This window comes from Perca fluviatilis, chromosome 2, assembly GCF_010015445.1.
Source record: "Perca fluviatilis chromosome 2, GENO_Pfluv_1.0, whole genome shotgun sequence".
In the NCBI taxonomy this organism is placed as follows: domain Eukaryota; kingdom Metazoa; phylum Chordata; class Actinopteri; order Perciformes; family Percidae; genus Perca; species Perca fluviatilis.
Genome location: NC_053113.1, coordinates 42,514,022 through 42,526,464, shown reverse-complemented (window position 1 = coordinate 42,526,464; position 12,443 = coordinate 42,514,022). Strand labels below are relative to the sequence as shown.

Sequence of the window (12,443 nt, the reverse complement as noted above, 5' to 3'; positions counted from 1 at the left end):
TAATATTTTTAATGGGTGTGTTTTTGAGTAAAAAATTTTTATTTATAAAAAAAACGCAAACAACATCTGACTTTTCTGAGAGCCAGTTGAGGGAAAAAAAAGCACTTAAATCAAGGTATGTTGCGGGACAATTGAACCCAGAAGAACAAAACTGCTCCACCATGGCTTTTATGTTTCTTTCACTGGCTTTGTACAATGAGTCATGTGCATAACAACCTGCTCACAACCTGCTCACACTGGTGGGAAAACATGACACTGCATGACATTGCAATGTCTCTTACAGGTCTGTACAGTGGCACATGAACACACCATTCCACTAAAACATTAGAATCTATAGGACAGACATAAGTTTAACTTTTTATCAAATTATGTAGAATATTACCTACTAATATTACTACAAAGAAAGTGCAGATTATTTGTGAAACACTTGCAGCATTCCACTACAGCCTGTTGCATCAACCCAACAAGTGTTTGACTGTGGCTGGTTCAGTGCATGGCCAGCCCATCCCCCCCGCCCCCCGCCCCAACCAGCCATGCTGAATACATCAGCAGTTCCTGACTAAAGGTGGCCAATAGGACATTTTTTACTTATTATATATCTAACACATTTACACACAGATACACACACACACAATCTCACACATACACAGTCGTTAACCCGGTGTAGTTGTCCCAAGGTGATGAACAGGAGCAGAGTGGGGGGGGAGGATTTATGGCCTTGTTAGCTGAGCCTTGGCAAGCACCATAAATCAGCCCCGAGCTGCTGAGAAACACTACAAACACATACACACACACACACACACACACACACACACACACACACACACACACACACACACAACACACACACACACACACCAGCTCTGTAAACCATAATGTTATCAAGTCTTAATTTGGTCATAGGGGCGGGGCATGGGTGGACATCTCAAAGCGTTTTTGCCTGAAATAATGGTGCTGACTGTTCCAGTCCCATCACCACAGTATTGTGGATAGTGGATAATGGACATGTCTCAGTAGGAGCATCCTTTCCTTTGAAGGAACACAAGCTCAGTCTGTTCCAGGTTGAGCTGAAGGTTGTGTCTTGACATCCAGTCCGAGCTATGTGGCAGCCAGTGGCTGTCATCAGCATAGCAGTGGTAGTACCAAGACTAATACCAAGTTCGAGATTATGTGAGTCACCTGCAGGGACATGGTCAAAAATACTCAACATTATTTGCAGCAGTAGAAACATATTTTAGTGTCAGCCTTCAACAGACTGTTTAACTGCATGGATGCTCTTGCTGTGGATGCACCTGGTTTGGTCTCTTGGCTGTAAAGGCTCTTTATTTGCCGTGTAAGTGTGTATTTAGCACTCTCCCAGTGTGTAGTATCAGTGTAGGTGGGGTTTTTTTCTCTGATATTTCGCAACCTAAAATAATGAGGTGGTGGGCGGCTTAATGCTGTTGTTGTTGAGTTTGTCAATATAGATGTGTTGTAGTCTGCCAGTAGTCCGCCTTTACTTCCCACACATACACACACTTACCTTGAAAGCCTAACCTTTCCATGTTTCATCCTCCCGCCCACTCTGTTCAGCAGGAAGCTCTTCACAGCAACTCTTAATCACAGTGTCACTTCTCCCCTGGGAACCACTGCGTTTTGGGAGAGAAAGAAAGAAAGAAAAGAGGAGGAGGTGAAGGAGAATTCATGGCTCCCAATTCTACAGTGATTCATTTCTAACAGGCGGGGAGGCCCACGGCTTTGTTTCCCAACAAAACCAGCATTGTAGACACACACACACACACACACACACACACACACACACACACACACACACACACACACACACACACACACACACACACACACACACACACACACACTCTAACTGCAGGTTTACATACATAGTAAGCTTGTTAGGTAAATCCAAATATAAAAATATATAAAGCTTCACTTCAACTGAGCATTTCTTGAGAAGCAGTGTCTGGGAAAAGTTGTCTTTTTTCCCATTCTTGCATTATGAGATGCTACAAACTCAAGCATTACGTTTTGCTTTCTGCATGGTAACGTAACAGCATTATGATAATGAGTAGCCAGCAGGGTCACCAGACGTAAACCCCATTGAGCTGGTTTGGGATGAACTGGACAGAAAAGTGAAAGCAAAGCAACCTGCAAGTGCCACACATTTATGGGAACTTCTGCAACAGAGTTGGGAAGAACTTTCTGAAGAATATTTGATTTGTGAGCGGTCTGCCAAAGGGGGCTACTTTGATGAGTCAAAAATGTAGAATACATTTTGGTTTATAAATTGATTCCATGATTTATTTTTGAACTTATTTGTTCTATTCTTTCATTTCAGAGTACAATAAGACATTGAACTGCATGAATTTCAATAAAAACCTGGAAAAATTGGGGTGTTCTAAAACTTTTGACCAATAGTGTATATATGCAAGTACCTGAAGTTATCTGTCTTCATGGGGTGGAAATCACTTACAGATGTGATGCATGGATGTATGCATGTTACAAAACCAGTCCATTGTTGTGAAGGATTTAGATGTATGAAAACGCCGAAAACTATTGGAGAACCAAACCTGGTTCCAAAGTTATAAAATGGCCTTAGCTTACGGGTGCTGGGCCATTTTGGCTTGCAGACCAGTTCAAAGTCAGTCCCAGACAAAGGCAGGTAACTTTAAGGAAGACCTCCTGTATTTTCTGTTAATGTGATCCTACTGGGAGCTGCGTTTTGCCAGAGCCTAGTTTATGAATGTCTGCTGCATTGAGCAGGCATTCACTGACTTTTCTTTAAAGAGCACACAGCGGCATGTTGGACCATCCGCACACACTAATCACTTTAGTTTATATCATACTCTGCTTACACCCGGAAATGTAAACTGCAAAAAATCAATTTGATTAACCCATGAAAAATACCAGTGATGTTGCTAGGTACTCTGATGCGTTAAAACAAGAAAGGACACAGTAAACTCACTATGAGTGCATCCAGGGGAGGCATAATGCTACATTGTGAACAACAAATCAGAGTTGAAATCATAGAAATAAACAAAAGAAACCTCAAAACCACAAAAGATTGTACACACAGTTCTAATTAAACCTCCTTGACAAAACACACATGAAAGGTACCCAAGAGGTAACAAAAACGTGCCTCCGGACACACCCAACCGCCAGACGTTCTCTGTCTTCCAGCTGCAGCCTCGGTCTGCACTCAGCACAGAGCAGCATGTTGGCATGCTGCAGTGTCCAGTCTGAAATCCTCCCACAGCCTGCCATCTACACAAGGTAAATACACAAGTGTGCATAGAGGAATTTTTGGCACCCCCCCCAAAGTGGCTTTAGCCAACGTCAAGGAAAAATCATCCGCAAAAAACCTCTGACTTTCAGCAGTCAACTTCCCTCTCATCCACAGCTGCTACATTTTACACATGCGGGTGGAATTCTCAGTTTGACAGTCCAGAGTCAGGCTGTCCCGGATTCTCCTGTAACCGTGCTGCCCTGGGGACTGCACCGCAGCGAGGTGAAGCTCTGCTCCTTGGCCGAAGGAGGAGTGGCTGCTGTCAGGCGCCGAGCTCTCAGCCTCCTGCTGGATCTGAGTCTGTCTGCAGGGGGCTGCACTGCCATCTGATATAGAGGCATCAGTATTAAATTGAGACAGTTTCATAACCGGTTTAAAACGCCATATAGACGCGTTAAATACATGTAAATGTAAATGGACTGTATTTATATAGCGCTTTTCTAGTCTTAACGACTACTCAAAGCGCTTTAACATAGTAAAGGAACCATTCACCATTCACACACATTCATACACTGGCCTAGGCTGCCGTACAAGGTGCCACCTTCTCATCAGATAAACATTCACACACATTTACACTCTGATGGCGCAGCATTGGGAGTAATTCAGGGTTCAGTGTCACTTCGACATAAGACGGCAGGGCCAGGGATCAAACCACCAACCTTCCGATGGGTAGGCGATCGCTCAACCACCTGAGTCCCCTTCCATATTTTGGTACGGTTGGTCTACATATCTGATGCGAACCGTACAAGAGAACACATGAACTGTACTGAGACCACCTTTTCAAGTAGACTTACACTAAAAAAAACAATAACTGGACTTTGGGGTCAAATGTACTCGGATCAGGGCCCAGGTCCCTGATGTGAAAGCCCCATCCTGCATTTTATTCCATTCTATTTTTATATTGTGAATTGCCTCCTGAATTTAGTTTTCCCTTTACATAAATAAAGATGTTTGCTCGTGTAAAGATACTGGCTAAAGCCCTGGCTCACTCCTTAGATACTATCCTCTCTTAAAAATATTTTCTCCAGACCAGCCTGGATTTGTTAAAAATCAACATTATTTTTTCAATCTTTGTTGAGTTTTTTTTTATTCCGTATTCAAATCCTTCATCAGAAGGCATCAGACCACTTAACAGCCTTCCTTCCATCCAAGGTCTCATCTTCATCTGCTTATCCGGGCAGCAGCTCCAGCAGGGGACTCCAAACTTCCCTTTTTGGAGCCACATTATCCTGGCTAGAGCTGAAGATCTTTGCCGAACCCGACGGGACCCGATGGGTTCGGTCGGGTTTGGTCTTAATTTCTATTATTTTACACGGCCTCGGGCTGGGCTCGGGCTTGCGCTTCGGGTTGCATGGTAAATGAGCGGTCAGCTGATGCGTTTCGATTAGCGTGAATATCGATCCTGGGGAGGTGAAACGGTCTCTGGAGGACTTAGCCGGTTTCTTTGTTCCAACTTCCAAGTGGCCTATAGCCTCCGTTAGTCATGAATAAATGATGTTAAAACATGTAAATGACTCATTTTTTTACAAAAGACAAAGGAGCTGTGTGCGTGCGTCGCAGTCTCTTTTTTCTTTCTCTCCCTTTTCCGCCGAGTGGTGCGTGTGCCCGCTCGCGGTGTGAAGCGCGTGTCCGTGCTATTCTCCGACACTAATGACTGCTGATAGACGGCCTTTTGTACAGTCGGGCTGTAAACGGGTTCGGGCTTTTAAAAAGCTGTCACTCAAAATGTACTTGTCGGGCTCAGGCCGAACTCTGTCGGGCTCGGGCCTCTTCGGGCCGTACTTTTAAGGCCCGATTACAGCTCTAATCCTGGCATCGAAATCTAGATGCACCCTAGCGGCAGCAAAATTATTGTGCAGCCAGGGGGGGTCTAGGCACTCTCTGTTGTCTTGCGAGCTGGAAAAACCAATCTCTGGTCAGGCCAATCACATCGTGTATAGAGTCGGTGGGCGGGCTTATGGCTGCTGCTGCTGGGAACAGCGGTCTCCTGGAAGACTTGGAAAAAAGAACGGCAGTGGAATCATTCTTAAAAAAGGAACATGTGTTCGGAGTTTTGCCGACAAAAGTTGAATCTATCAACTAGCTCCGCTACCTTCTTGCGAGTGGCCTGGTTGTAGCGCTATCCTATTGCTTGCAGAGGGAATTTGAAAGACAACCGTTTATCTCGCCCCTCGGATTGAGTCCTGTCAATGGTGAGTTCCCAGACCCAACATCTTGATGTGGGTCTGGCTTGTCAGGCTAACATTATCCAGCTCTGACTGGGGGATCCCAAGGCGTTCCCAGCCCATTGTGGTGATATAATCTCAAGTCAAGTCAAGTAGTACTTTATGGGCCCTATCTTGCACCCGGCGCAGCACAGCACAAAGCCCGACGCAAGTGTCTTTGCTAGTTTAAGACGGACGCAGTTGTCAATTTCCCATCCAGCTCCCACGCTATTTAAATAGCAAAAGCACCTGCGCCCGTCTGTGCCCCCATGGGCGTGCTGGTCTTTCAGGTGCATTCTTGGCGTATTGCTATCTTGAGGCAGCGTAAAGTCATCGCGCCATTGACCAACAAAAACCTGGTCTAAAGTCAATAACGCAGCATTTCATTGTCATTTTAGTTTAGTTTTTAGCACAGGTCGCGCACACTATGCTTGTTACTTACACACACACACACACACACACACACACACACACACACACACACACACACACACACACACACACACACACACACACACACACACACACACACAGGGATGTGCAACAGCAAACAAAAATGTAAAAGATTAAAAATAAAAATATTACAATCAGTGCGCACATTGCGTTTTGTTATTAATTTATTTTTATTAAACGCTATTTAAAATACGTTCTTCTGCATTTCCTTCCCCTGCTCCCCTCCATCTCTGTCACTTGTGTCTCGCGCGCGCACACACACACACACACGCACACACACACACACAGACACACACCTCCTCCCACCGTGAGGTCTATGTTTTTTTTTAAGCCCCCAACGCCACCTTCCAGGCACCCCAGCAATGGTTATGTTTAAGGTTACGGTGAGGGTTAGTGCCTGTAAGGCGACGTTGGAGGCTTAAAACACTATCGATCCCACTGTGCACACAGCGTCTGTCTCCATCAAGGAGAGAAGATGGCTTGCGAAATTCACAAGTTCACAAAAGGTTGGTATCTATCTCGTGAACACCTTTACACAATCACACATTCACAATCACCGACCCGACTCTTAGCAAATAAGCGATTGCGCCTGCTTTAGAAAGTTAACTAGTCGCAAGTTTGCGGTAAAATGCAGTTGGGTTGTCGAGGTCAAAACACCATATGTAGCAGCTGTGAATCAAAGAAACGTATTATAAATAATGTTATGTCATTTCTTACTCTTACACTGGATGTTTGCTGCTTCAATCCAGATGAGTATTGAAAAGTATTTTCCGCGACTGAAAAGGACACGTGTTGATGATGAGGACCAGCCTGAACCAGAGGTAATAGTCTGAAACAGAGCTGAACAGTCTGACCAGTGTAATTAGTTATGTTATTAATTTGTTCACAATATTTTCAGGCTTCAACCAGTGAAAGACAGGGGAGAGAAAGACAGATTTGTTAGGCATTGAAGTAGGAGAGGAGGACAGCATCCAACTGCGTGTCCTCCTCAGTTTTTCATATCCCTCCCCCGCCCCCACTCCCACCCCGCGGACACGGGCGGACACCCACCCACCCGCCACAAGTTGCTTCCTAATCTGTGGGAAACACTGACAATGTCAAATAGTATTAACATATGATGTGCTTGCCCACTTTTACTTTACACAGCTTCTACTCCTGAAAATCTCTCATTTCTGCTTAGCAAATCTGCCATCATAATAGCAATGCGCCATGGGTACATACGCGACTAGCTTTTATTTAATTTTTGGGCATTTATTTATATAGGACAGCTGAAGACATGAAATGGGAGAGAAAGGGGGAATGACATGCAGCAAATGGCCGCTGCGTCAAGGAGCAAACCTCTCTATATGGGCGCCTGCTCTACCAGGTGAGCTACCCAGGCACCTAGCGACTTGCTTTTAAAGGGAATGGGAGATGACACTCTGATTGGTTTATTGCATTTTCTGCCCAAAACACACCTATGATTAATTAAGACACTAAGTACAACCCTTTTGAACAATGGGCCTGGCGAACGGACCCTTTTTTCTGGCGTTAAACTAGCAAAAGTGGATTTGTACACACCCTAAACGCACCTGCGCCAGGTGCTTCACGCTGTGCGCTTAGATCGTTAAAATAGGGCCCAAACTGTCCTCAGAGGGGCAGTTGGTTTTGCAGCAGTGAAAACCGTAATCATACTTGAACATTTTAAACATATAATATATAGTCAAAAACATAATAAAAAAAGCTGTATTTACCAAGTGTGGTTGGGTGGTCGAGCAGATCTTACCTTATCCTATTTGAGTTTAGCAGCGAGATGGCTGAGAGTATGAAGGAGTGTTTATCTTTTGGTTTTGACTAGTGGGTATTTGAAGCGGGAACCAGAAGGCAGGGTTTGACACTAGATGCTATCAGACAGGATGGATTCTGCTTTCTTTAGCAACCGTTTGAGGACTCAAATGCACGACTCGGCAGCAGTGGTTCAGATGTAAAAAGTACAAAGAGGCGAAATTCCAATTGTTTCAATTTCCAAATCTCAAGGCAGAGTCAAAGTCAAAACACAGGCAATGGTCAGAACTACTGGGCACAAAGGCTGGAACTCTAGACTTAGAGTTACAAAGACGAACTGGCAAATGACAGCCGACACAGGGTGAGTATTTATACACTGGGATGGGGAAGACAGTTAGACACAGGTGGGATACATTAGGACAAAGACAAAGACTGGAAGCCAATGCAACAGAGACAGACAGTGAGTTTCAAAATAAAACAGGAAGTTTACACTGAATGTGACCAACAAAACAAAAACATGACCTATGCACGGGAGCTGAATGTGACAGGCGCTGCTGGCTTTTTTTTGTGGCAATTTGGTGTTACATTCAAAGCTCAGTTTATTATCAATTATAGTGTCCAAGTACTTCATTCAATGATTTATACATCCTGACTATTGATTGTAGTGTTGACAGGGTTGGAGTGATGTGGTGTGATCCTTCAGTGATGTCTAAAATCTATACACATACTCCTTTGTCTTTGTCACATTTAGTTCTAAAAAGGCTTCTTGACACTATCTTAAAAAATAATCTGTGACAGGACCATGGGACATTTCCTCGTTCTTCAGCAGGCTCACAATAACCGTATTATCTGCAAACTTCCCGATGGGACAGTTTGCAATCTCACTGTGACAATAGTTTACATTATGTACAGTAGAGGACTGAGGCCACAACCCTGGGGAGAGCCAGTTGATGTTGAAGTTCATCCAGAAACATTTCCATTTACTCTGACTCTCTGAGATCTGTTGGTAAAGAAGTCCAAGATCCAGCCAACAATATACAATAAGTGTCCAACCCAAAATGCTCAGTAAGCTTCTGCACCAGCGGGTGAGACTGTAAGGTATTAAAACTTGATGCAAGACGGTTGTCCACAGTTCTTACTAAACTCTAAGTGCTTATGAATAAAATTTAGCAAAGTTTTAGTTGAATCCTGAACCCCCCTGTTGGTTCCATATGCAAACTGTAACGGGTCCAGAAGTTGTTTTTTTTAATCAACATTTCGAATTACTTTATAACTCAAGTCAAGGCTACAGGCCTATAATCATTCAGTCTTAGGGTGGCTATGTTTTGCAATTGGAATTATTGTAGATTGTTTCCATAGATAGGGGACTCTTTGCTGAAAGAATGACATGTTAAACTGTTAAAAATAGGGCCTTGATCAGCACAGTGGGACAGCACACGGCTAGTGATGGTCAAATGAAGCTTCGGGAACCACTGTCTTTATTTTCTAAGCTCACTAGATGGCGCTCTCTGTTCAAAGAAAAAGCTTAAAGGAATGGCAATTCAGTGTGTTTTCAACCCTTTGTTGAACGGAGAGCGCCATCTAGTGAGCTCAGAAAATAAAGACAGTGGTTCACGAAGCTTCATTTTACCATCACTACACACGGCTACCAATGTTATCAGAACCAGGGCTTCTTATACGTACAACAAAAGGAAGAGACTGATTGACCCGAGTTCAGGAGGTTGTATTTTAAAACGGCAGTTTCATTGCTAAAATCATGCACATTAATTCTTGAATAAAACATTAAAACCCTGAGCCAGATCTGATCAAAAGCCTTCTGTTTTTTTAAAAGTTATTTTTATTGGTATTTAACAAACAAGTACACAGCAAAAACAGATCCCCACCCAACCCACAACCAACTCTCCCTAACATCCTCTTGTGGTTACAAAAAAGGAAAAAATACTTTTAAACCATTAAACAAATAGACCCACATTATACACTAATAAATGTGTGCCACTCCCCCTCTCGCCCTGCATACTGACCGAGCAGAGCGCAGGACCAGAGACAGAGAGGGTCGAAGAAAGCAGCGGAGCTTTGGCAGCTAAAATGTGAAATACACCTCATCGTGACTGTTGTGGGGAGTAAGTTAGTAGTAGGGTATACAGGGGAGTTGCATATGAAGTGGTTTGGGGTCCTTCTGTAAGTAATTTTGGGGTACAATTTGGTTTTGATTAATTCTACAAGCAGCAATACCATAAGCCAAGAAATCTTTAACTCATCATTGCACTTACAATAACGAGTGTATATGTCCTCAATTTAGGTCATCGTGTCGTCTCATCTCCGGTTTTTCCTGCATCCACCGTGTGTGCGTGAGTCAGTAGCGGGGGAGCTGTATGAGCAGCAGCCCCGCCGCCGCCCGCTGCAGACAGCCGACAGGATTGAAACAGCAGCTGCTGACTTTACAGTGTAAAATCGTTACAGCGTACACTGATGTTAAAATGTATACAGGTTGGCAGGGCGGTCTGAAATGTTTTGCACGGTCTTTTGCTGTACGTTTTGTTGGTAAATGTGAGATGTTTGAGTCTCGTCTTCATATCGGAAACAAGCTCTCTCTCACTCCTGCTTGGTCAGTGGCTCTCAGAGTCACATTATACTGACGTAAAGTCTGGTACGTGGGACTGCTGGGATTGGTTGAAGTTGCGGGAAACTCCGGTTATTGGTCAAATTTGCGGAAAAGTTGCAGTGATTGTTCAAAAATTGCGAGTCGCACCAAAGTCATGGTGATTGGTTGAATTTGTGTGATTGGTTGAATTCGTGCGAATTGCCGCGTTCGCGACATCGCAAAATTACTACTAAAATTACAACTGATTAATTGAGTTGTGGCAGAAAAAGTGAGCGTCATGAGGCGATACTAATTAAGGTTAGAAAAAAAGATCGTGGTTTGGATTTAAACGCTCATGAGGAACAAATGAGCGTTTCCGGGTGAATGTGTTTTCGCCGCAAAGTGAACTCCGCTCTCGGGTTTGAGAGCGCTCTGTTTTATGTTGACACCATACAATTAAATTACATTTTATTTATAGTATCAAACCCTAACAAGCGTTATCTCAAGACACTTTACTTTTAGGTCTAGACCACACTCTGTAATTTACAAAGACCCAACAATTCCAGTAATTCCCCCAAGAGCAAGCATTTAGTGCGACAGTGGCAAGGAAAAACTCGGACAGACCCAGGCTCTTGGTAGGCGGTGTCTGACGGTGCCGGTTGGGGGTGTGATGAACAATGGCAATAATAGTCACAATAAAGATAATGGAACTGTGACTAGAAATAGTAGTAGTTCATGGCATAGCAGGGCACTGCAGGGTGTTACCATGTTGTGCCATTTCATTTTGAGATTATTTTACATAGAAAATTGGAGTGCATATATAAGTGTTTTGGCATGGCTGGCCGAGTGGCACTATATCCATGGTACTGAAAGAGAGATTTAATTCTTGCATGTTTTGTTTTGTTGTGCATTCACAAATCGCACCCTGTGTAACGTTACAGTTCAGCATCAGAACTATGTGCAATGTTGACGTCCATTTATAAATTACGAGAATTTGATTATGATGATAAAAACGGTTACAAAGCCTCTAATGGCTGGCTCTGGAAAACTAAATGAAGCCATGTTAATGAAACCCCAACTTCATATTATTTTCTTCACAGAGCAGCCATACACTCGTCCATAAACTGTATGACAATTAACTGCAAGTCTTCATCAACTTTCTTGCCTGCTTTGTCAAATCAGAACACCTGAATACGGTTCACAAAGCTCTGGCCACTCTTGACTTCAAGAAGTTTGAATCTGGCTTAATCCAGTGTTCCGATTTTCTTTCTGGAAATGTATGCAAATTTGCACATATTTAGCAAGATAAGGCATAATTTTCATATTTTTATGATCAATTGTTTATTATTTTAATATTTTTTGAACATACATAACAGTCAAACACAACTGAACAAGAACAACAACCCTCTCCCACCCCCCACCCTCTGCGGTCTCAAGGAAAACAAAAACAAACGAACAAAAACAGAAATCACACCTTGCCTAGTCGCTCGCCTCTATTTCTTGTGATGCTGAGGTCATTAGGACTGATTCCTGTGCTGCTGCACCTTTCCATAGGTCTATAGTAGATGATTTAGCTTTGTTAATCCTTGCTGTAGAGAGCTCAAGCATAACTATGTCCAGAAAATACACCAACCACTGTTTTATACAAAGCGAGTGGTGGTGGGGGGGGGAGCCAGCGCTGAACTATAATTTTCTTGGTCGCAGTTGATCCGGCTAGCCAAATTTTCTTCTGTCTCCCAAGTAGGTGTAATTTAGAGTCATCATTAAGTAACAAAACAATCGGGTCAGTAGGAAGTCGACATCCTATCACATCAGATATTATTGATGTTGTTTTATTCCAAAACTCATGCACCTGTTCACATTCCCAGACCATGTGCAGGAAAGTTCCAGTTTGTTCAGGTTGGCAGAATGTGCAATAGGGAGTAGGAATGTTTTTAGAGACATATCTCTTCTGAGGGGTACAATATGTCCTATGGCATATGTTGAAGTGGATCTGCTGGTGATTTGGATTCTTGGAACAGTGGGAAATGTCCCAAACTGTCTCCCAATTAATTACGTTCCCCTTCGCGCTCCCATTTCTTTACTATTGGGAGTTCTCCTACGGATACTTGCATCAGTTTAGCATAAATCCCGGACACTAATCCTCTCACAGGAGAAT

General features: G+C 43.4%; 1 protein-coding gene across 8 annotated transcripts in view; it reads left to right on the top strand.

The window, feature by feature from the left end:
- The window catches only part of fat3a (FAT atypical cadherin 3a), a 228,673-nt gene that overhangs the window by 95,496 nt on the left and 120,734 nt on the right, over window positions 1-12,443 (top strand). The window lies entirely within an intron of this gene.